At 40.0% G+C, this 26,029-nt stretch overlaps 1 protein-coding gene across 1 annotated transcript in view; it reads left to right on the top strand.

Moving 5' to 3' along the window:
- The window catches only part of Htr4 (5-hydroxytryptamine receptor 4), a 180,071-nt gene that overhangs the window by 38,011 nt on the left and 116,031 nt on the right, over window positions 1-26,029 (top strand). The gene's annotated exons all lie outside the window — the stretch shown is intronic.

Genomic DNA, 26,029 nt, shown 5'->3' with positions numbered 1-26,029 from the left:
TTTAACTGCATTGTTTTCTAATTCTTACAACATCCAGCAAAATAGGGCATTTTCCTTTAGTGTGCTGTGAAAAGCTACACTGCCAGTAAATAATAAAATCAAGATTCGAGCTCACACATTCTTTTCTTGGTTCGGTGTTATTATGCATGTATCAGTAAGCGGACACAGGACCACCCTGAGTGTGTTGATGTGAGAGACATCCTAGCTGATGGAATATTCTAGGTTGGAATATGTGCAAAACTGAACTGTAGTTTGGTGAGAAATAACTGGGATCTAAAGTCTAATTTATTCCTTCAGATAGAGTTGATTAGGAGAAAGGTTAACAGTAAAATGAAGTATTGTTATAATAAACAGTATCAGGCAAGTGCTGGAAATGATACTATCCACCACATCAATGGACAGTCTGCAAAGTGAAAATTTAAACTATAGAGATGGAGAGTTGGGTCAGTGCTTAAGAGCACTGACTGCTCTTGTAGAGGACCCAGGTTCAACTCCTAGTACCCACATGGCAGATGACAACCATCTGTAACTTGAGTCCTGGGGGATCCGACAGACCTCCGTGGGCATTGTGTGACACAGGTGCACTTACACACATGCAGGCAAGACACTCATACATATAAAATAAAAATAATAAATAAAATGTTTTTTAAAAAAGAAAATTTAAACTATAGAGATATTTTTTAGTTTAAAAGGAATTCCTTAGAATATCATAGAGATTTATCCTAGATTAGGAGGAATGATTCCCAAAGCCACTGGAGTTAGAGAAATTATTACAAGAAGCAGTAAGAAATGGAGGCATACATTTGGATACTGGTCAAAACTGGTATGCAGATGGCATCTGGATCTTCAGATCCATACAGAATCTAAGAGCCAAGAGCTGGGATGTGATCCAGGGGAGCCACAAGGATGACTAGATGGTGAATGTTGTTAGTAACTCAGCATGAAGTATTCAATTGACCTTTGAATTTCCTTTATTATGGATGGACCAGAACTCCAAGGCAAGTTCTAATAATGATAATCAGGCCCTACTGACCATTTTTTTAAAAAAGACAAACACATTTCAGGGTAAACATTTCAGGAGAGGCTCCATAAGAAATTGTTTCTTGAGGTATAGGAAAAGTCTAGGTTACCTATCCTTGGAGTTTCTAAATATTTACAGAGTTCTGTAAGTTAAGATTCTTCCTATTTAAAGGAGATCGAATTCTAGGTAAGTTGAGAAACAATGAAAATTTATTAGCTCATTTAATTGAAAATTTAGACGTACAGTTTGCTGGACCAGGATCCCAAACAAGGTGGTAAGAGTTGGTCCTCCTTTTCACTCTGCCATGTTTTAGGAAAGGGCTTCCCATGGAATAATACCTGAAATTTCCACTTTCTATCTTCTAATGCAGAAAGAAACATGAGTCTTCCCAATAGTTCCAACAAAGCTCCAGTTCCAAAAACCCATGGGAGCAGATTGCGTGCATGTGGCCATCTCTGCACCATCGTAGTTCATAATGTATTTCAGTTGGAATCTCCACGTGTATTAAACACAGTAGCTGGCCAAGGCAGTTGCCAATTGGAGATGGGATGGGAGAGAATAGGTCCAGCTGCACTCACATCATGTGAGCTGAAAATAGAGGCAGCATAGTTCCTCTCAGGAAAATTGAACTATTTTACCAAGGTAAAGGAGGCGTGAGTGCTTCATAGTCTAGAGGGCAACATCTAATAGGGGCCCAAATCCTCAGGCTGAGTACCTTAAATGGTCATGGTGCTTTCAAGTTTGGTTCTGAAGAAAATTTCTTCTTAAGCTCAAGTAAGATCTGCACTGTATCGTTATGGAGAAGTCATGGGTAGTTTGTGCCACCAGTTTGATGAAGCGAGCAGGTGCCAACTGGGTGTGCAGATTCTGGTGGAATGGGCAAGGCTGGAAGGATCAGGTGGCTCTTACGATGTAGAGAATGAGAGGCAGCAACTGTGCTGCTGGTTAGAAACACTAGAAGGTTTCATCCCAAAGCAAAGGATCTTTCTTTGTTTTTGCTGTTTTCCCCTCAGTTGCCTAGAGGCAGCCTTGGAATCGCAATTGTAGGTATAAAGCTTAAGCTGGAATCACTCTTCAGTTAACTGGCTTCTTTTAGGAAATAGGAGCCATGGAATTCAAATACTCTTTTGAATTTCAAAGAACTTATTCACAAGCACTAATGACTCTTCCTAGTTTAAATAAAAGACTACAGTTGCCAGAAGAAGTGTAAATTTCACTGTAACAAATGATCCTGTGGATATTCCTTCCCTTCCCTATTTATGGCTATTATCTGACACATATAAATATGGTTGTGTCATATATGGTAAGTGGGTGTACATGTGAGGAGGTGGTGGTGACTGTTCTTCTAAGCTAGTGTATATTCCTGTGTGGGTGTGAGTTGTGTGGATACAGCAGCTGTTGAGTCTCAGTGTAGTTTTCTTTCAGTTAGTCTGAAACCAGGCTCTGCTAGAGCTGGGAGACACATCGAGGGCTAGGCCAAGTCATCTGCAATACTGTAGCACCACCAAAGCCTGGAGAGAAAAAAGGATTTTACAGAATAGTTCTGTTCAGTAGAGATATAACCAGACTACAAATGTGAACTACAAGTCTGCTTTTAAATTTTCGAGTAACTGTGCTAAATGTAAATGAGAGTTGAAATTAATTTTAATAATTTATATGCTTAACTCAGTATATCCAGAATATTATTTATGCATGTGATCTATATTAAATCATTGAGGCAATTCACATTTTTTTGTTAGTCTTCAAATATGATATTTTCCCTTTCTAGCACAGCTGAACTCAGACAAGGCACATTTAAATGCTCAGTTACTACAGTAACTAGGGGCAACCATATTATACAGAGCAGTTGTATAATCTATGTTCCAAGGTCACAAAATTGCTCACATAAGCCACCACTCCCAGTTCTAAACTCTCACCCCAACTCTACCACCATTGTGAATGCTACCAACTTAACCCACTTTCCTCCTGTGTGGTCTTACTATGTCTTCATCATGTTTTTAAAAGGATATTTTACTTCATTTGTTATTATTAATTATTATTATTATTTGTGTGTGTGTGTGTGTGTGTGTGTGTGTGTGTGTGTGTGTGTCTGTGTGTGTAGTGTTCTGAGGCTGGGACTCAGATGGTCAGGCCTGCAACTGAGTGTTTCTACATCCACAAGCCATTCCGCTGGCCGTCACTTTGCTTCTTAGTGTTTGAGGCAGCCTCTACTAACCCACCAAAGACTTAGTGAGCAGCTTCAAACCCTCTTGCCAGCAGACAGTTCGACCTCTGAGTAGTCCCAGGCATCCTCCCTTCTGCTTCACAGCTGCAGAACTCTGGCTGAGCTTGGTACAGGCATTCAGCCCTTGTCTGACCTCACCCCAAATGGATGTCAGTCCACTAGGACAGAGCCCCCTTTTCCCTCCAAGCACACCAGCATACTTAGTATGTTAAACATTGTACCTGTTACCTGTCCTTCCTCACTGGTTATTTCAACTGCATATTTTTAGCATAAAATATTCCAACTCTTTTGTCTTTTGCGTATTTAAAAATGTTACCAGTTACCTTTTGCAGACTAATCAAGCTTTATTTTCCGAACTCCAGTTTTGAAAACCCTGATAAGGCTTGTGCCTTTCTGCTTTCTTTTGGGACTCCATCAAGTTATAGTTTATTTTCTGCTCTGAGTTTTTAAAAAGACATCTTCATACAGCTTCCATGATTTTGGCTGGACCAGACAAACTAGGACTCTGGAAAATCCACATAAAATTGTAATCATCATGAGCACACAGCAGATACGTCTTGCTAAATCAATCAGAAGCGAGAAGTAATTATGATAGTGTATTTTCTATGATGACCAAGCTTAGGTAAAGTCTAAGTAATAGTGACTTGTATTTTGTGTTGATTAGAGACGTCTTTCCCCTTGAACTTCAAAGATTCTCATCCATTTCATGAATGAGGACTTGATGGTTAAAGACCTCATATTTGTTGTTGATATGGAGGAATGTTATCAATCAGCTGTGGAGGTCCCACCATAAGGTAAAAGCACAGTGGAATAAAGGTGTATACAAGGCTAAAGCCAATGAAGCCTAGAGGAGCACCTTGTACTAATGGTAGGCTATGGGCTGTTACCATCCCTAAGACCCGGGTCCAAATCTTTTACTATGAAGAGGGCTATGAAGAGATGAGGGGACAGTTCTTTTCCACTCCAGCTGCTTGTACAAGTTCACCAGACAGGGTCTGTGGACTTCAGTACAGGAATATAGCTACTGGCAATCTGTGTTCCACTGAGGAGAGATGAAGAAATATTCTCACCATTCTGTTACTGATTCCTTCTGTTGACTAAATCCAACTACTAGCCAAAGGGAAAGACAGCAGATTGATGTAGTCCGTACACAAGGGAAAAGAGTGATAGAAGTAGATGGAGTGAGCACACAGGGTGAAGGGAGTCACAGCCCTGGGGGCCTGCTTGTGTTTAGACAACTTGGCACTGCTACAGATTTCCAGCATGAGCCAAGATGGCCACCATTGGACATCTGGAGGACTATGAGTCAGCACAAAATGGCTGACACTGGGTGTCCAGGGACCCCAAAAGCAAATGGTGATGTAACCTGTTATATAACCAGTTTGGCAACAGGCTACCTTTGTGTGATTTTTCTATAAAAAGTCCTTGGGACCAATGGCATGGGCTCTTACCCAAGGACTGCCTGCCCAGCATCCTCTGTTCCCTTACCTGCAGAAAATAAAGCATGTCTTATTTGCCAGAAGCTGCATGAATCTTCTTTAATCTTTAGCTCCTTTTGATCCTCCATCCCTCACCCCAAGACCTCAGCCTCCATACAGGCTAAAGGGCATTTACTCATTTACTGTCTTTTTCCAGTTTTCCTAGTGGTAGAACTCAGATTTTGCTATGGGGAACAATCCCTCCTGTACTCCTACTATGGGGAATGATCCCTCCTGTACTCCTACTATGGGGAACGATCCCTCCTGTACTCCTGCTATGGGGAACGATCCCTCCTGTACTTCTGCTATGGGAATGATACTTCCTATATTCCTACTATGGGGAATGATCCCTCCTATATTCCTGCTATGGGGAATGATCCCTCCTATATTCCTACTATGGGGAATGATCCCTCCTATACTCCTGCTATGGGAATGATCCCTCCTATACTCCTGCTATGGGAAACGATCCCTCCTATACTCCTGCTATGGGGAATGATCCCTCCTGTACTCCTACTATGGGGAATGATCCCTCCTATACTCCTGCTATGGGAATGATCCCTCCTATACTCCTGCTATGGGGAACGAGCCCTCCTATACTCCTGCTATGGGGAATGATACTTCCTGTACTCCTGGGCTCTTGTGTTCAGGGTAGAGAAAATTGTTTCTCAGGCTTCAGTGTGGGCATGTTTAGACCTGACCTCACTCAGAGCACCTGGCTTCTCACACATGATTTGTTTCTGTGGGTTCAGAGGAACTCCCAGGACTGAGTCAGAAGAAATTCCCTTTCTCTTAGAATTCTGTGTGTGTGTGCGTGTGTGTGTGTGTGTGTGTGTGTGTAAATGAGTGTGTGTGAGTATAGTATACGTATAAGCACACATGTGTTTATGTGTGTGGAAGCCAGAGGTTGACATCTGTTGTCTTCATCTATTTGTCTTCCTCTATTGCTTTCTACACTTTTTTAAAGAAAGCATCTGAGTCCATAGATCACCGAGTGGCTATACTAGGTGGCTGATGAGCTCCAGGGATCCTTCTGTCTGTACCCCACCCCCAAGCTAGGGTTACAGGTGAATATTACCATGCCTGACTTTTATGTGGGTGCTGGGGATCTGAACTCAGGTCCTTACACTTGTTCAGCAGGTGCCTTATTGACTGAGTCATCTCCCTAGCCCTCTCTTGAGATGACAGGGGCTTTGAGAAGCAGATGACCACCTTATTACATGTGGGGGAGAGTCTGCCCAAGAATTAAGCCAACAAGGAAGAGCGACTAAAGTGGAAGGAGGGAAGCAGGTTACTGCGAATCTTATTTGACCCTATGATTGTGTTTATCCATCCCCTGCTACTAGAGCTTTTCGTGATACAGCCAGAGTCTCACTCTTGCTTACACCACTTTGAGTTTGAGGTGCTGACATTTTAAAAAATAGTTTATTTATAATCACTACTATAATGAACAGGGTAAGAGATGCAAATTAGGGTAAGAAAGAAACTGAGAATGTATATGGGGAATTAATAATACTATCTAGCTATGGGTAGACTCAGAGGAATACGTGTTAAGCTTGGTAGAATTTTATCTCCTATTAGTTATTCTTCCAAGTTTTGGGTAAATAAGTAATTCTGGTATGCTACAGGAATCATTAAAAAAATTATGTTGGATATTGTTGAGCTTATAAATCAAGTTATAACTATACATATAGATAATATAAGGAAAAGATCTGCCTGTGCATACATAGAAAATAATCTAGAATTCCATGCACCAAGGTATTTATAATGGATGGTGATGTTGATACGATACATCTGTCTGTAGTCTGCTGCTTTTGTTTTGGTTAGTAATCGTGCATTCCTTTGTAATAAGAATAAAGTAAAGCAGACCTATTATAGCCAACAATGTTATTTTCCTCAGCAACCGAAGAGAGTAAATTCTTATCACAAGAGTTAGGAGTTGTTGATGAGGAGACAGAAAATTCACCTGGAATTAATCAACCCAGTGAGTTGGTGGCCCGGTCTGGGAATAGGTGGGAGGCAGCTTACTGGGATCAGACAGGAAGACATGAAATATCCCAAGCTGTGGTAATGCAGCCCTTAACAGGGAAACTGAGGGCATTGTCACCTACATTTCCTCTTGAGATGATGATTGGTATAACATGTTATGTCAACTTTTCATCAAGAAGAATTTTAAAAACATTTTTTTCACATTAAGTGCAGAAAGATTTAAAATAAACGTGAATTTCCCTTTGCTCGGGTAAATTCAGGAGTGTCTTTGTCAAGAGCACTCACCCCTGAGGTTTGGAAGACAGTTCTCCCTAGCCCTTTGTATTTTATTCTCTGTATTCTAGCTGCCTAGAATTCATTCATTCTGCTCATACATGGCCATCGTTGCCTAGCAACAGGAATGGAATTGCTATGTGTGCTTCTTAATGGCTGTAAAGTCCTGTTCTTTATTTTATATTTTAAACAAATAGAAAAAAAGAGGAAAAACCCATGGAAAACAAAGTGGAAAAAAATACCCAACTGACCGTCCAAATGTAAAGCACAGAATCCGAGCACGTTTAAGCAGGGAGAAACTGCTAAAAGGTTTGTTTTGTCTCAAGGAGGAATTGATTGACAAATGAAAGTTCCAAGTCAGCATTTGATCTGTGCAGTCTGCAAGAAAGTTGTTTCCAAAAAACTTAAACATTTCTTTAGAAACTTTCCATTCCCAGGCTCATGAGGAATCAAGAAAGCCCTCTCTTCTTAGTTCAGATAAACTATTTGTTTGAAGGACATCATATTAAGATTGATCTTAAACCCTCAGGCTTCCTTTATAATCTTCCTGGGGCTTATAAAAATTGTGTTTTCAGGTGCTATAACTTCTAGGATGCTAAACTCTGTTTCTTTCCCTTTGACCCAACTCACGCTGAAGAGTTTCTAAGGTCACCACCTAAATGAATTACCACTTAGTCAAAATCACCCTAAAAATTTCCCCACCCAATGCAGATAGTCTATGTAAATGCAAACTAAGATGCTTTTTTCTCAATAAGTCTACGCCCCATTTTCTGGTGTCAGAACAGATCCCTCTTTCTTCTCTTGAGAGCTGTGTGAAATATAGTTGGCTAATGCTTGGGGAGACATGTTTAGAAATTCAAACGTACATGTCTTTGATTTACTAGCAAAGTGCCAGTGTCTGTATCCAACGAGAACAGTAGGAACTGGGCTGACTGAAGACTGGATAAACACCAGCTCCTGAGTCATGCTTATATGGGCACAGGAGATCCTGCAGTGCGATAGTAGCAAACCTGCCCTGTGACAGGCTCCTGTCTTTGAGTCTTTTAACTGAGTACACAGTGCATGACCACCATGAAAGTACTCCCGTTTCCCTGAATCCTACTACTAAGTCTTTTAGGCAAGAAGAGCACCCTATTTTCATCATTCAATGAATGCATAAGTAACTCTCCATTTTTATCCTATTTCATCAGCACATAACCAAAGCACTGCAGGCTTGAACTGGGTTCTAAATGGTATTACTCTATCTCCTGTCGACATAAGACTCACTAATAGGATGTACATTTTAATTAGCTATCTGGGAATTGATAATTGAAGATAGTACTCTCAAGAATGAATAAAACAGTAAGTTCTACTTTTCTGCCTCCTTTATCCCTCAGAAATTCTTTTACAGTCTCTCACAACATTTTAATTTAGAATATGGTCATCTCTCAACTAGGCCACTGCAGCATCCTTTTCCTGGTCACGCCGAGACACTGACGGAAATGTTCTGTTGTATTTCTCTCCAATCCACTCAGTGTACTATGCCTGAAATGATGCTTCTAAAATATGAACACTTTTGTGCTATTTTCTGCTTAAAAACCTTATGTAGCTTCCTCATTGTTTTCAGATTCAAATCTGAACTTTCCAGCACAGCTGTTATGAACTTCTATGTCTTGGCTATTGGTTGGTCTTTGCTAGGTCATACCTCTTTCTACCCATAATCCAGTTCTAGTACATTGCTTCCATTTTTTTTTTATAAACTGCATTTTCTTGCCACTGAGAGCATTTCTCCCTGTCTCTTCACCTGACTTCATCACTTTTTCCAAGCCTCAGATTAAATGTTACTTTCTTAGGCAAAGCCTGAATTAACTGTCTGTACTCTAATGTTTCTCCTCAATACTTTATAGACACCACTCATTTTAGTACTTACAATATTTTATGACAAGTGCATATCATTTATTTCCCCTGCAAGGCTTTGCAATACTCAAAGATAAACATTGCCTTATTTTATCTAATTTCTTAATGCAATATAGGCTCAGTAAATATTAGTTGAAGGGCTGTGACAGTAAACTAGAGTTGCAATGCTGGTCCCACAATGGCCTTACTCACCTCTTAGAAGTTGTGTTCTCTGCTTCAGCTTCTGCCTCTGTGTTCTTCCTTAAACAGTGTTTGTGCTCGGTCTGAGAATATGGAAAATAAGTACTTACCTTGTGCCCAAGTTCTGTGTTAAGAAATATTTTTATCTCTTTTTATGACTTCCCCACATCCTCTGTTTGAAACCCACTGCTTTCTCTCCTCCAGTCCCTGCTACTGCCAATTAATGTTCTTCCACTTTAGTTTGTAATTTCAACAAGTTTTGGCAGGTGGATCTCTGTGAGTTCAAAGCCAGCCTGGTCTACATAGTGAGTTCCAGGATAGCTGGGGCTACAGGGAGACCCTGATTCAAAAAGACAAAACAAAACAAAACAAAAACCCAAACAAATAAACAAACAAAACAAAAAATAATTCATATTTAAATATTTATCTGTTGGACTTACTCTCCTACAGACTATGGGGTTTAATAGGGCAGTCACCATGCTCACTCACCAGCCTAAGCACAGGACAGGCCCTGACATGCTATCAGATCTGTAGAACTGAGCCATGCTGTCATCAGCATCCAAGGTTTTGTGTACTTCTTGGTGGAAGCTGATACATCATGTGCTATAGGCCATCCAGAAAGATGAGACCCCAGCCCTCTAAAGGCCTCCACTGTGAGGGACAGTGCTGACTTGTTTACATTTGTCTTTATAGCATAAATATTTAGTTTTTCCATCTGTACAGTGGTGATTAAGATACACCACATGAGATCAGCTTCAAGGGCATAGATAATTTGTTCTGGGGTGCATCCATGCCCCTACCCTATCCTGTGTTGTGTGGTGTAACTGAGGAGTACAAGAATTTAGAACTTCCCCCTAACTACTGAATGCAGCCAGTAGCCGGTTATTTCCTCGACTTCCACCCAGTTGGCCTAAGGCAGTGACTAAAGTCATGTTATTTTCAGACTAGCTGAGCCAAGAAATAACAAGTTCACCAATGCCCAAAACATCCTGCACTGATCCGACTGCTCTCACACCTAACAGCACAGTTCACTTTGAATGCCCTCTAAATAGAGCCGTATGTTTTGCATTTCTTTCTGTCTGGCCTTTGTCATTCATCACTGTATTTTTGGAATTTATCTGTTCTGTTGCTTGTAGCTGTGGTTAGTTCATACATAGGGCTAAATATTTAATGATATGAATATGCAACAATTTAAAGATTTGTTTTCTAATGGACTTTTGAATAGTTTCACTGTTTAATATGTCAGTGCTCTGCAGGGTCTGGCCAGTGTCCTGCCTCACTTTTATGCATATGTGCACATATTTCTACTGTGCATGGCGTTAATAGAGAGGTTTCTTGGATTGCAGACTCTGTGTCCAGTGCTAGAAGATTCTGTCAGCTTTTCACCTGTAATAGGTAGAAGTTCTCATTTTCCTGTGCACCTGCCAGTTCTTCCATTGATATCTTTTAATAAATGAAGATTTTACCAAGTCTTTTGTTTATGATCTTACGAATTGAATGTCCCTTTCTTATTAATTGTTAAACGCTTTCTGTTTTCTATGTTTTTAGCTTTGTCTGTATTATTGTGCTCCACTCTGAGGTCATTTTCTTTGGAAGGAGAACTCTAACCTTCAGTGTAGGCCTGATGAAATGGGTCTTAGGTTTAATTGCCTTGAAGTATACATTTTATTTAACTTTGAATGGATATCAAATGTCTAGGCTGACTGCTGTTTCCTTTCAGCACGTGGAAATTTCAGTCATTGTCTTTTGTGTTCTGTACTGAATCGTTGAGTGGTCAGGCAGTAGCATGGCTGCCCTTCCTCCCCAAGGCTACTTTTAAATCTCTCACCTTCTGTTTGAGTTTTGTCACTTTTTAATCTGTTTTCTTGTGCCTAGGTATGCTTATCCTTGGTACTGTAATAGATGAGTTTGTAGTGTCTCTTGAATATATGGTTTAGTGTATTTAATATGTATTCAGAAATTGTATAATTTTCTTCAAATAATGACTGCATTTAAGACTTTGTTCAAGTCATCTTTTTTGGAATATTAATTTCCAACTTTTTATAATTTATTATTTTTATTTTATATGTATGAGCATATTGCCTGTGTGTATGTAAGTGCACCCATGTTTTGCAGTGCCCAGGGAGGTCAAAAAAGAATATTGGATCCTCCAGAATTGGAGTTATGGACAGTTGTTAGCCACTACGTGGGTGCTGGGAACTGAACCTGGATTCTCTGCAAGAGCAGCCAGTGCTCCTAACCACTGAGCCATCTCTCAGACCCAGTGTCACACTTTTGATGCTTTAAATGTGTCCTATCTAGCTGTCTCCCCAAGATTCAGTCAGGTTTTTGTTACTACTTACATTTCATTTTGAATGCTGTCTCCATATGCAGCCTGCTACAAGGCCCTGTTTACCTCTCTGTACGTCCGCATGATGGAATTACCTGTTTATTTTGGTATAAATATCCTCAGAATATTATTTAGTTACACACATCCTCGTCCCAATTTTAATTCCTTTCAATAATCTAGTTGCTCACACTTGGACAAGAAACTCGGTGGGCCACACACAAAACACAAAATGGAGACTGGGAAGGAGGATGGGGACGTGAGGAGGGGGTGCCAGGGGGAAAGGGGGATGAGCGAGGAGAATGTGGGGTGAAAATTATCAGAATCCATTCTATAAATGTGTGAAGCTGTCAAACAATAAAAAATTTTCAAAGAAACTTTATCAATTTAACAAAAACCCTTTGTAGGACATTATGTCAGTGGTTGTTACAGGCAGAGGAGATATGTATTCTCACTGAACTATGAGTAATGGGCACATTTGGATATAAAGACAAGAATATGATTTAGATGGAATAAGTTTTCAGCAACTGATTCTTACCTTTAAGTTCTGGGAGGCAAACAAGTGTTAATAAGACGACAGCCTTACTATTTTGGGAGTCTCTTGGACTACGCCGACCAACTACTCAAAGAGAGGTTTCCCATACCTGGCATTGGGGCTTTTGTTAGACAGAAGGAAATAAAGTTGATTTTACATTTTTCTCAGAGCCACACATAGGCTAGAGAGCCGGGCAAGGCCACCTTGGAAGGAAAAAGGAACAATGTGAAAGAGGGTGCTGAAGAAAAATTATGGAACAGACAGGTATCAGGAGCTTCTGGAAGCCACATTCAGAGTACTGGGATACGGTTTTAGGCTGGATTAAGCTGACATGACAAGTGTTCCATCTTAAACAAATTACCTTCAGTGCAATTTGTGGAACCATTTGGTTGGATGGAGGTATATTTGACCCTCTTTTTGGTGCAAAAACTACAATCTAAAGATGAGTCAGAAATGAGCCTGACATTAGTTCTTTAATTAGGAGGTTTTATAGACTCAGTGATAAGTACACAATAGCACAACAGTGAGTAAAAACCAGTCTGAAGTACACCAAATACTCCATGGGAAGTTCGCACTGGGCGTGCAGTGTTGTGGGTTCAGAGGAAGGAGGTTTACATAGGGTTATTGGAAAAGGCTAAACAAAGGTAGCATCTGGTCTGGATCTCATAGGATGAGTTCAAGTTATATATATTGAGTTCTGGGAAGGATGCTTTCCGGGTGGGTAGAGGCTTCTACCTGAAAGGCACTTCTACTCCACCTCCTCGTGGCTGCTTCTTCATCTCTTTGTATCATTCGTCTATTATAATTGATCTTGTTTAATCCATAAGACAGTCAATTCCAGAAAGAGAAGAACCTTGGCTGTCTTGTTCACTACTAGATTACCTAACACCTTGCAGAAAGCTTTCATAGAGTGAATGGATAAGAATGTAAAATGGTGTAGTCATTACGGAAATCAGCATGGAGCTTTCTCAAAAAACTAAAAACAGAACTACCATATCACTAGCTATAGATATATACCACAGTTAGGTATATATTCAAAGTACTCTAAGTCATACCACAGAGATTCTTATTCATCCATGTTTATTGCTTCATTGTGAATAATAGCTTTAGATGTTCATCAACAGGTGGATGGCCAGAGAAGATACAGTACATACCCAGAGCAAAATTTTATTTAACCATAAAGAAAAATGAAATAATGCCATTTTCGGGAAAATGGAACTGGAAATCATTATAGGAAGTGAAGTATCCCAAACTCAGAGACACAAATACTGCACATTTTCTCCAATATGTGGATCCAAGATTTTAACTTCTGTATGTGTGTGGTGGGGGTGATACAGATCGTGAAAGCAGAAAGGAGGCGGAGAGAGACGAAAAGAGGCTTAAAGGGACAGGGAGAGGAAAAGAGGTCAATCTAATACATGTGATATGAAAGCAGATGGGAAGGGAGGGAGGAGGAGGAGCAAAAGGGGATATCCAGAGAGAGTGAGAGGGAGATCAGCAACAAAAAGTTGTGTATGAGAATTTCATAATGAAACTGCATGAGTTGCTTTTCTGTTGCTGTGATAAAATATCATGACCAAAAGCAACTTAAGTGGCTTTCAGTTCTAGAGAGCTAGAACACATAATGAAGGGAAAGACTTGTCATACAGGCAGGAACGAGAAGCTGCCTGATCACGTTTTCATTCGTTCACCAGAAGAGAGAGAGAACAGGAAGTAGGGTGATGCTACAAAAACTCAAAGCCCTCCCCCAGTGACATACTTCCTGCAGGAAGGCTTCACCACCCCAAATAGCACCACCGACTGAGGACCACATGGTCAAATACAGGAGTCTATGAGGGATGTTTCATTCAAACCATCACATTGAGCCCCTTGGCCCCCACTGGCTTGAGGCTGTGTCATAATGCAAAATGCATTGAGTCCGACTTCAAGAGTCCTCATAGTCTTTAAGTCTTAAGCCTGTTCAAATATCCAAAGTCTCTTTTGAGGCAATCTCTTAACTGCAACCCCTGTAAAGTTTTTTAAAAATTTCATACTTCCAATATATAATGGTATAGCATATCATCACCATTCCAAAAAGGAGGAATGGGGCAAAGTAAGGACTGGACTAGAGCAAGGCCAAAACCCAACAGGACAAACACCACATCCTGTAGCTCTGTATATGGTCTCTGGGGTTTTACTTCTGAAGGACTTAGATGGCTCCACCCCTCCAGCTTTGCAGCCTATAACATCCATCATTCTAGTGGGCTGGTTCAGCTCCCAGTGTGCAACTCTCTTTGAAGGATGTCTCACAGCTCTGGCCTCTCCAACATCTTAGGGTCTTCACTGTAGCCCAGGCTCCACCAACATCAGAGCTCTAGGCAGTGACCTTTCAGAGCTTCTTTGCAGGGACTCCAACCCTGATACACACTGTCTGGCCTTAGTGACTCTCTGAAACTGCCAAGGAAGAAACCATGATTCCCTTAACACATCGAGACACTGTCAAGTTTAGCAGTCAGCTTGGGCTAGAAACTCACCCCTTTGGATCACAGTGACAGTAGCTTTTGTATGCAGAAGCAGTTATTTCCAGGATCAATCAACCACTTAGGCACATTCATTTCACAAATTGAAGCTTTAGCTTTGGCTCTTGCCCTGTGGTTCCAGAGCCTCCCCAAACAGAGTCATCAACGGAGGACCAAGTGTTAAATACATGAGCCTATGGAAGGTATTTCTCATTCAAACCAGCATAAAACCCATCTCATCATATTTTAAATTTTAAAAAAAATTAAAAAGAGGAAGAGAGAAGATAAGGATAAGATTTCTTGTTGGTTCTTTAGTGATAATTGTGCCATTTCAATAAAAAGAAGAAGAGGGATTCGCTGGGTACATGCGAATGGAAAGCCACCACCATCACATTCTAAGGCTTCTTCTTACCAGTGCTTTTCACACAGGTTGTTGTGTTCACAATCCACACGTTCCTGTAAATGTTAGATTGCTCATCACATAGTCCTCAGCTGGTGTTCCGGCTTGGACTGGAAGCACAACGGCATATGCTGCAATTGATTTGTAGTTTCAGACTTTGATCGGAAGTCTGTGGGCTGTTGATTGGTATCTGAAGCAAGTGATCTTCTGTACTATATTTTTAACTAACTTAGAGAGACGAAAACACAATGCTTCAGTGCTTATTAATGATAGGAGTAAATAAGCATGCTGCTAATCACATGCAGCCCACGTTCTTACAGACTGTCACTCACATAAACGAATGTCATCATTTTACAATTTATATCATTTAAATTGGAAAATATTTTTGAGCATAGCTATTTGAGGATTCTAGAAGGCAGACTGCCAAAGATCATAGAAAACCTAAAAATGATCTCACACCTCACAGAAAAAAATAGGAATGGATGAACTGAATTTCCATTGCACCTGTAATCAATAGGAATATCTTTCAGCAAGTTGACTGGTATGTAACAGTCAGTGTGCAGATCTTTTCAGGTCACTGATATCAGCATAAATTAAAGCAAAAAATAGATGAAGTCTTATGTTATAAATTATATGTCATTACATTGTGGAATCTGTGAATGCCTTTTGGGGGGTGTTTTCCTCTCCTTGTGGGTAGAGTAGGTACTGTGTCCTTAAGTCTTACTATGGGAAGAAAGTAACATGGTGAATGCATGTGTCTTGAGAAACCCATTTTGTAGTTGGAGAGGCAGTGATAGATCTGACTGGGGGCAGTAATGATAATGCCAGTTCTGGTACCTTCCTAGAGTTCAGTGTGTAAGCTCTAGCATCTATGCCCAGTGTTGGCTGTGGGGCTGAAACATCCTCTGGGGATGCTGTATAACATTGTTCCAGTGATTTATGATGGCTGTGACTCTCTAACCCTCCTAGAGATGCCTGATCTGCCTAATGTCCTTCAGTGAGAGCCTTCTCTGTTAAGGTTGCTTAAAACACGATCCGTCATTATAACCACAAGTGCTGACTGATACCCACTAGGTGATCACATCTGGTGAAAACATATTATGTTTGTATGGAAGAAAAATAGAACATTTTTCTTTGATGCCAGGTGAGATTTAGGTTATGTATTTAAACAGCTGTTAATTATAAAATTACAAGGAATAAACATATGAGAAGATTTGTTATTTTACAAAAGTAACCCACTTATGAAACATGAAAAATGAAAGATCATAATGCCTTCTGGGTATTGGATTAAAGTGATCATAAAAGTGTATTGTAGCCATAATTAACTTTGTGGGAATGTACAAAGTCAGACTCAGGGCCAGCTTTAGCCCTGATTAAGCAACCTAAATATATCACCACTTCTGTGAGCACCCAGTCTTCCATTTGCACACTGACAGGGATGAGTGATTTGTTTTTTGAGATCTACCTTTTATTTCACCTCAATACCTTGGTAACCAGAGTGCATCAAAAAGAAAAAGGAGGATGATTATAGTCCTCTTGGTTGTATCTTACAGTCAACTGTTGGATTCTTTTTATTGATAGATTGATTGATTTTTATTGAATTTAAAAAATTTATTTTTTGCAATTTTTTTCTCATTTTTTTATTGATTGATTTTTTTGTGTGTATTTCATACAGAACATCCCAATCTTATTCATCTTTATACCTGCATCCCAAATGGCACCCTCCCGTAGCCTCACCACTGGAGTCTATATACTCTGTCATTCCTGATGGTCTTAAACACCCAAAAGCAAAGTATAACCAAAGATTAAAGTGATCAGTATAATTCTATAAGAGTCCATGTGCATAGCTAAAGGCTACATAACAAGAAACAATGCCAGACAGGAGATACCTTCCTTTGAGTTGTTGGCCAGGGTGGCCTACGAGACTCCCAGATAGTAACCCAGCATAGAACTGGGAAAATGAACAGCAGACCCCAATCTTATCCAAAGGAATGCTTGCAATTGATTGCTGCTGGATGAGGAAGAGATCAACGAGAAACTCTAGATGGGCTGACTAGACTCAGCAGATTAACTAGCACTGGGTAACGGCTGGGGGCGCTGAGAACACAGTGGATGGGTGATTTTTAAATTTGGTTCTGCGTAGCTATGCACTGTTGGTTGAGGAGTGGATGGTGCGTGCTCTGGGCTAATGTGATCTGCATTCTCAGGTAAACCAGAGGAGAGTCACATATATCTTTCTCACATGTTAGTTTAAAATTTTCTTCCTTGACAAATAGTTTCTTAGGTGGTAGAGACAGGATTAGCGTTTAATGTCATCCTTGACTAAATAGTTATAATAGTTCCAGTTCAGATGCATAAAACCCCATCTCAAACAAAACAAAACAACAAAAAACTCAAAGAAACAACAGCAACAAAAAACAAAACAGAGCAACCCAGCCAATAAATTAACCAAACAGCAACACCAAACCAAGCTTCTTTATTGTTAACAGATCTGAGAAGATACTGAGCTATATTTTGCTGAGGGTCTCTTGTGACAGTACTATCCTATGACTGTATCACCTTTCACTATCATACTAAGTGGGTAACCACACACACACACACACACACACAGAGAGAGAGAGAGAGAGAGAGAGAGAGAGAGAGAGAGAGACAGAGACAGAGACAGAGAGAGACAGAAAGACAGAGAGACACAGACACAGAGACTAGAATAATAGAATTATAGAATCCTCAACTGGAAAATACATTTTAATTCTAATCTTTTATTTCCATAATTTCTAAGCATATTATCTAAGAGCCTAGCTCCTCTTCAAGAACTTTTTCTAAGGAAAGTATTTGCTTATGAGGGCTTCATTAATATATTGTCATTGACAGTATACTTAAAAGACAAAATTTATTACTGTTAGGAATATGTGTTATATGATTTTTTTGTGTGTGTGTATATGCATGTGTGTGCAAGTGTGTGCATTCATACGCATACACAAAGCCCAGAGGAGAATGTCAGGTGTCCTGCTCTATCACTCTCTGCATTATTTCCTGGAGACAAGGTCTCTCCCTGCACCTGGAATGAGGCTGGCAGCCAGCAAACCTTAATGATCCTTCTGTTTCTGCCCTGACATCCTACTGGAGTTACTGGCATACACTGCCCAGCCTGGCTATTTATGTGGGTGCTGGGGATTTGAACTCATGTCCTCATGTTTGCATAGCAAGCACTCTTACCCACTGAGCCATCTCCCCAGCCCTATTATGCTGTTAGCTGAACTATTTCAAAATGAAAGTAATTTCCCTAGCACTTAAAAGTAGAATATCCCAGATGACTGGAACCCAATATACCTGCACTCCTAAACGTAACAAAGAGTAACACTTTTAGCAGCAGGAAATGTAATAATCCATGTTAAGAAATCTGCACTGGGTTTTATGGTCAGATTATTGATTTTTCTGGTATACAAAAATATCCAGAGGAACTCAAGTAGATTTAAATTTTAGTATGCTTGAGGGACTGGTCATTTGAAGGCTTGAGGGGAAATTAGCAAGAGATAAAAACCAAAAGCAGTTCACATAGTGATTCTGCTGAGTTTTGTCTTAGAGTTCTGAGCTTTATTTTGAAACCAATGAAGAGGAGAATGGGTTTTAAGCAGTAGTGTGGCATGATTAGATTTGAATTTTAGAAAAATTTGGCTGCGGTATAGTTATGAATTACAGGAAAGCAAGGCTTGTGGCAGAGACACTAACTAGAGCGTTTAATTCAGGTATGAGATTAAAAAAATTAAGCTAGATGCATGAAGGGCAGAAGGAAGAAGACAAAGTTCAGAAAGAATGACAGGCACGCTGGAGGACATGGACGTTTCTGTGACGGGTAAAGAAATGTGGGGAACCAAGAGGGACGCTGTGCTTCTGCATCAGCTGACAAGCAAAATCCAGAAGACAGTGGTTTTGAGAATGAATGATAAAAATTCCCATTGATAAGTATTTGCAGTACAAATCTGTATTATTCTCATAGTCTGGAAGGTTACAAGAGAAGAAAATACTGTGAAACTGCATGTAGCAAGTACCTGCCTGAAGAAAATTACAAATTCTTCCAAACGGGCACAAACTGAATCTAAGTTGAACAGAATTCTCACAAATGTGAACTCATATTACAGAATTTTAAGGATGACCTCACAATGCAAAATTACAAAATATGTGATGGAAAAAGCTGCTTTCTGTGAGAGTCAAAAGACCCTCAAGTCAGCAGGATTTAACACGAATGTCAGACAGTTTGACAGACTACAAAATAATTGTTCACAGTTAATAAAGAGAAAGCACAAGATGATCATTTGTTACTGACACTGTGATAAAGATTAAACCATGTATTTAAAAAAGAACTTTAAAAACTTTTCTGTGTGCAGTGTGTATGTACGTGTGTTGGGCATGTTTCTGTGTATCAGTTCATGTGTGTGTGAGCATGTAAATGGAGGCCAGAGGAGTGTGCCAGGCATCTTCCTTTATTGTTCTCCACCATCTTTTAAAAAATATTTTATTTATTATTTTTAAACTTTTTTCTGTTTATAAATGTATTGCCTGCATTAGGTCAGTGCACCCATGATGTGCAATACTGAGGTGGTCAGAAGAGGGCATTGGATTCCTCTGGAACTGGAAATAGAATGCTTGTTAGCCACCATGTGGGTGCTGGGAATTGAACCCAAGTCTTCTGCAAGAGTAGCCAGTGGTCTTAACTGCTGAGCCATCTCTCCAGCCCCTCCATCTTAATTTTTGAGGGTCTCTCACTGAACCTAACACTTGTTGTTTTGGTTAGGGTGACTGACCAGTGAGTTCCCAAGATCTGCCTGTTCCCCAACACTAGGGTTATATGGCCATGTCGGTTTTTTTTGTGTGAATATTGGGGATTTGAACTCAGGTCCACTTGCTTTCATAGCGAGGACTCTTACCCATTGACCTATCTTCCTACAATGCAAACTAGAACTTTGAAGAAGTTAAAAATCCTTAAAGGAAGACTCAATATTAATAAATATACAGCAAAGAGAACTACTGAGTTAAAAAACTAAAGGGCATATCCAAAGGACTCTGTATCCTATTACAGAGATACATGTTCATTTATGTTCATTGCTGCTCTATTCACAATAGCCAGGAAATGGAACAACCTAGATGTCCATCAACTGATGAATGGATAATGAAAATGTGGTACACAATGGACTATTGTTCAGATCTCAGAAAAATGAAATGATGAAATTCACAGGTAAATTGATGGAACTAGATACAATCATCGTGAGTGAGATAACCTAGATCCAGAAAGACAAATGCCACATGGTCTCTCTCATATGTGGATGCCAGGTTTGAACCTTTAGATGTGTGTATTTCAACGGAAAATCTATAAGGATATAGAACCTAATAAGAGGCAATGCAGGGGTGGTATTTCAGGGGTGGAGATGAGATAGAAGGCAGTGATATAAAGGGGGAAAGGGAATACTGGACCAGGAAGAGTTAAATGAGGTGGGGAATGGGAGGGCAGGACAAAGGAGAGAATATGGGGATGGATAAATAACACTTAAAGCCCCTTTGAAACAATCGTATGGAAACTTACAACTATAGAAGCTTCTTAAAATATATACATACACATTAATAAAAAGTTTAAATGGGGTTCTCCTATAACAGGATACAATGTCCCTACCACATACCACAGAAGCAAATAAAAAGACCAATGCCAGAATGGACTCCCTCTTTTGAAATTGTTGATCAGGGAGGTCCCATAGACCATCAAACAACACTGGATTATTGCCATTGTTCTTGGTTGTGGACCATAACTTGACCGTAAGACCCATGTGAGTCAGAAAAAATAAGGAGAAATCAAACTGACTTTAAAGCTTCATCTCTACTGCCTAGCTTTTGTAGTGCTGGAAAGTGCTATGCATGCTACCAAGAGAGAAAAGTAATCATCAACCTTACCCAGCTTGAACCTTGTAAGCTACAATAGTGACTGGCCTCCAAAATATGCCTACTGTTGCAATAGTGGCAAGAACGTTATGGGAGTAACCCAGCACTTTCTGCTTGAATTTAAGGCCCCCGTCAGAGGTGGTGGATGAATACAAGGAAACTCTGTTTCCTGGACACAACAGGGCAGCTGCAGATGTGACAGTATACACAAGACCTACCCAAGCTCCGGGCACACAAAAACCCAGCATGGAGAGGGGAGGTGCCAAAGATGCCCCAGCCCTAGCTGAGGAACTATTGGTGATTGATAGCTACGAGGGTGTGATGCCAGGTAAGCTGACAGGGCTCCAAGAGGTGGGCATACATCCAAGTATATTTGGTGAGCATAAATTAGATTCCATAAGCCTTAAAAAAGTAGAAGACACGAAGTGGGGCAGGGGGAAGGAGTGAATCTGAAAGGAGATGGGGGAGGGATCTGAATGTCATCAAAGCACATTGTGTGAAATTCTCAAAAATTTAATAAAAATAGAAATTCAATAGAAATTCCCTAAAAGGGAAGAAATTAGGAAAGTTGTAGAATAAAGATAGAGAGTATCTGAAAGTTTAACAGTGGTGGAGAATATATGAGACAAACACACACACACGGATGGGCACACACTCAACAGACACCCATGCACACATATACACACATGTACACAGAGTTACATACAGACATACATGTATACATGCACAGAGATACACACAGTGACATACGTGTGCACACACATACACAAAATCACACAAACTGAGTATGGAAGAAACAGTATTCAAAAAAGTTCTGGCTTACTCTTTCCAGAATTGACAAAGGAGGTTCATATTAATGTACAGGAATCATGCTTCCTACGCACCACACATAAAAGTAAACCCATATCTAGGCACATGATTTAAACTGTGACATATCAGACATAGCAGATAACATGTTATCGGAGGGAAGAGTCAGTTCATCTGCAGAGCAACAATACCAGAAAATCCATTATCTTCCCCAAACTGAGAAGATATAAATGCTACATTAGGCTATTATGAAGTCAAACATATTTCAGTACCAGTGTTGAAACAAAGACATTTACATTTTTATTAGGTTTTGAGATTATCATTCAGTGTATTTTGACCAGATTCACTCCTCTTCTCCCAACTCCTCCCGGGTTTACTCTCCTCAGTCCCTGCCCATCCAACTTTAGGTCCTCTTTGTTTTTAAACCCATAGAGTCCAATTTGTGCCTCCCATGTACTCTCAGAGTATGGCCATCCACTGGGTCATTGTTGACCTACTCTTGTTGATCACTCTTAAGCAGCTATCAATTGCCAGTAGCTCACCAGCTAGGCAATTTATTTTCATCATGTTTATGAGTGTTATGCTTGCATGTATGTATATGCAGTGTCCATGGAGGACAGAGGAGGCATCAGATCTCCTGGAACTGGAGTTATGGACAGCTGCTAGCTGCCATACGGGTTTTGGGATTCAAACACAGATCTGCAAAAATAGCCAAAGTGCTCTTAACCACTGAGCCATCTCTCCATCCCCTGATTTATCCAAGTTCTAAGTCTCAAGTATGTGGTTTCTTAAATAATGTCATCTTATTGTAATGTTCTAGAGGGAAAACAAGAGTATTGGCAATAGCCTGCAATGTTTGGGAGTCTATGGGGCCTCATTGGCCAACAACTCCAAAAAAGATAATTCATTCTGGGCACTGGGCTTTTTATTTGTTAGCCTCTGGTATCCAGTAGTAGGGGCATTGTCACTCCTTTGTAGGATGACTCCAGTTGAAACTGGATAGCTGCATGCAGAAGAATGAAACTAGATTCTTAACTCTAACCCTGCACATAATTCAACTCCAAATGGAACAGGACTTCATGTAAGATTTGATACTCTGAACCTGAAACTAGGGAATATGCTTGAACTTACTGACTCAGGAAAGGGCTTTCTGAACCCATGTTCAGAAAAATAACACAGGCATTAAGACTAACAATTGAGCGCAGACTGCCGGAGAGTGTTGAATTCTGGCCTCCCTCTGGCCTCCCTCTGGCAGAGGGCTTGAGAACTCAGGGGACTGCCTGAGAGCCCCTAGATCCTGCCTCCACATGATGGTGAGCTTCCCCAAATTGTGCCATACCCATCCCCCTACCTGGGATTTCATGGAGCTCCTCCCAAGGTCTCAGGTCAGATCTGGCTTTGGTAGGCTAAGGCTGAGATCCTAGCAGACAGCCTGAGAGGGTGGGTTCCAACCTCTATTGGTGTAGCAGCTCTGATCTCAGCAGACCTCCAGAGAGTGCCAAGTTCTGGCCTTCCTCCAGCCTCCCTCTGGCATAGGGGCTGAGAACTCAGGGGACTGCCTGAGAGCACCCAGATCCTGCCTCTACATGGGGAAGGAAGCCTGAGTGTACCTGACTAGGAACTGAATTGGGCTTCTGTGGGTACTCCTGAGTACCTGATCTGAAGCTATCAGTTCCCTCCAAATTAAACCTGGGAGAACCTGAACCTTGTACCAACCAACTTTACATAACCAATAAAGAAAGGATCTAGGCACCCTGATAATACAAACAGAAGCATACTTCAACTTAATTCTCATATCAAAATCATAAACAACAAAAGAAATTCGCATGCCAAATCACAATGAAAGGATAATAAAATGGAGAACAAAAACACTATGTCCCCACCATACTCCACCAATCCTGTAGAAGAGTTCTACAAGGAGAATTGCCTAGAGATAACCCCGGACACTGAATTTAAAAGATCATAAACATGATCAAGGAATTCAACGAATTTAAAGAACACACAATCAAACAAATCAAAGAGCTAAAAGAACATAGGAATAAACTTCTGAATGAATTCACAAAAGAGAAAGAAACATAGAAGAAAACTCAGGCAGAAATGAAGAAGGAAGTGCAAAACTCAATAAGCCAACTTGAAACAACAGGGGAAAGCCTCACCTAGAATGAATGAAAAGGAAAGCAAAATATCAACACTAGAGGATAAAGTTGAAGAATTGGACCACTCAAGCAAAGAGTATGGAGAATTTTTAAAAAAATATAGGAATGGAATATGCAAGAGATGTGGGACATCATGAAAAGACCAAATCTAAGGATCATAGGAATAGAGGAAGAAGTTCAGGTTAATGGTGTTGACCAGATCTTAAACAGGATTATAGAAGAGAATTTCCCAAAATTAAGGAAAGACATCCCCATACAAACACAGGAAGCACATAGAACACCAAATAGACAGGTTTAGAAAAGAAATTCCCCATGACATATCATAGTAAAAACACTAAATGTACAGAGCAAAGAGAGAATACTGAAAGCAGCAAAAGTAAAACAAGTCACATACAAAGGAAAGCCCATCAGAATTACAGCTGACTTATCAATACAAACTACGAAAGCCAGAAGAGCCTGGACCAAGGTATTTCCAGTTCTACATGACAATAGATGCCAGCCCAGAATACCTTACCCATCAAAAATGTTTATCATAGTTAAGTGGGAAAGAAAAATATTCTGTGACATGAATAGCCTGAAAGAATACATGTCCACAGAACCAACCTTTCAAAGAATACTTGAAGCAATACAGAGAGCAGAGAGACACAGCCATACCCCAGGGGTAACGAAAGAAAATAAATAAAGGCATAATCTAGGAAACACAAAATTAGACCGAGAACACAAGCAGCAATCAAAATGACAGCAACCAACACACTCCTTTCAATAATAGCCTTAAATATCAACAGACTGGACTCCCCAATCAAAAGACACAGGCTAATTGAATGGATTAAGAAAAAAAACCCATCTCTTTGCTGTCTGCAAAAACCCATTTTACCTTCAAGGACAGGCACTACCTTAAGGTAAAAGGGTGGAAAAGAATATTCCAAGAAAATGGCACTAAGAAACAAGCAGGGGTTGCAATTCTAATATCTGACAAAATAGACACCAAAGGAAAGCTAATCAGAAGAGATGAAGAGGGTCACTTCATTCTGATCAAAGGAACAGTTAACCAAGAACATACTACAATCCTTAACATATATACACCAAACTCTGGTGCACCCAAATTCATAAAAACAAAACTACAGGACTTTAAGACACAGATTAACCCCAACTCAGTAATAGTAGAGGACTTCGATACCCCACAGTCTCCATTAGACAGGTCAACTGGACAAAGAATAAACAGACGACTGAATTAAATGATACCACACATCAAATGGACCTAACAGACATCTTTCGAATATTCCACCCAAGCACCAAAGAATACACTTTCTACTTAGCACCCAAAGGAAGTTTTTCAAAAATGGACTACATACTAGGCCACAAAACAAACCTCAACAAATACAAAAATATTGAAATAATTCCATACATTCTAATGGACCACAGAGCAATAAAGCTCAAAATCAACACTGGACAAAGCTGTAGTCACTACTTGAACTCATGGAGACTGAACAACACACTCATAAACAGTGAGTGGGTCAAAGGAAAAATTAAGAAAGAAATAAAAGAATTCCTGGAATTCAACAAAAAGGACAATGCAACACAACACACCCTCTGGGACACATTAAAAGCAATCCTAAGAGGGAAGTTTAGAGCTCTAAATGCCTCCGTTAAAATTTAGAAAGAGCCCAAATAAATGACCTAACACAGTAACTCAAGACACTGAAAAGGCAAGAACAAATGAAACCTAAATCCATCAGAAGGAGAAGAAATAACAAAAATCAGAGCAGAAATTAATGAAATAGAAACAAAGAAAACAATACAAAGAATCAATGCATCTAAGAGCTGGTTCTTTGAAAAGCTAAATAAGATAGACAGACCCTTAGCCCGGTTAACCAAAAGAAAGAAAGAGCAAATCCAAATCAACAAAATCAGAGATGAAAGGGGAAACATCACAACAGACACCCAAAATATCCAGACCATTATAAGGGAATATTTTAAAAACCTATAGGCTACTAAATCTGAAAATCTAAAAGAAATAGATGGATATCTGAAACTATGGGAACTACCAAAGTTAAACTAAGAAGAGATCAACAGTTTAAACAGACCCATAACATAAAAGGAAATTGAATCAGTAATACAAAGCCCAGGGCCAGATGGAATTACAGCAGAATTCTATGAGACATTTAAAGAAGACCTCCAACCAATACTACTTAAATTACTTAAAATGAGAGAAAACAGAGGGAGAACTCCCAAACTCCTTCTATGAAGCCAGCATTACTTTAATACCCAAACTGGGTAAAGACACAACCAAAAAAGAAAACTATAGACCCATATCCTTAATG

Source organism: Nannospalax galili, unplaced genomic scaffold (assembly GCF_000622305.1).
Source record: "Nannospalax galili isolate Female #2095 unplaced genomic scaffold, S.galili_v1.0 scaffold19, whole genome shotgun sequence".
In the NCBI taxonomy this organism is placed as follows: Eukaryota; Metazoa; Chordata; class Mammalia; order Rodentia; family Spalacidae; genus Nannospalax; species Nannospalax galili.
Note: the sequence above shows the minus strand (reverse complement) of the source record. Positions and strands in the feature narration are given on the sequence as shown.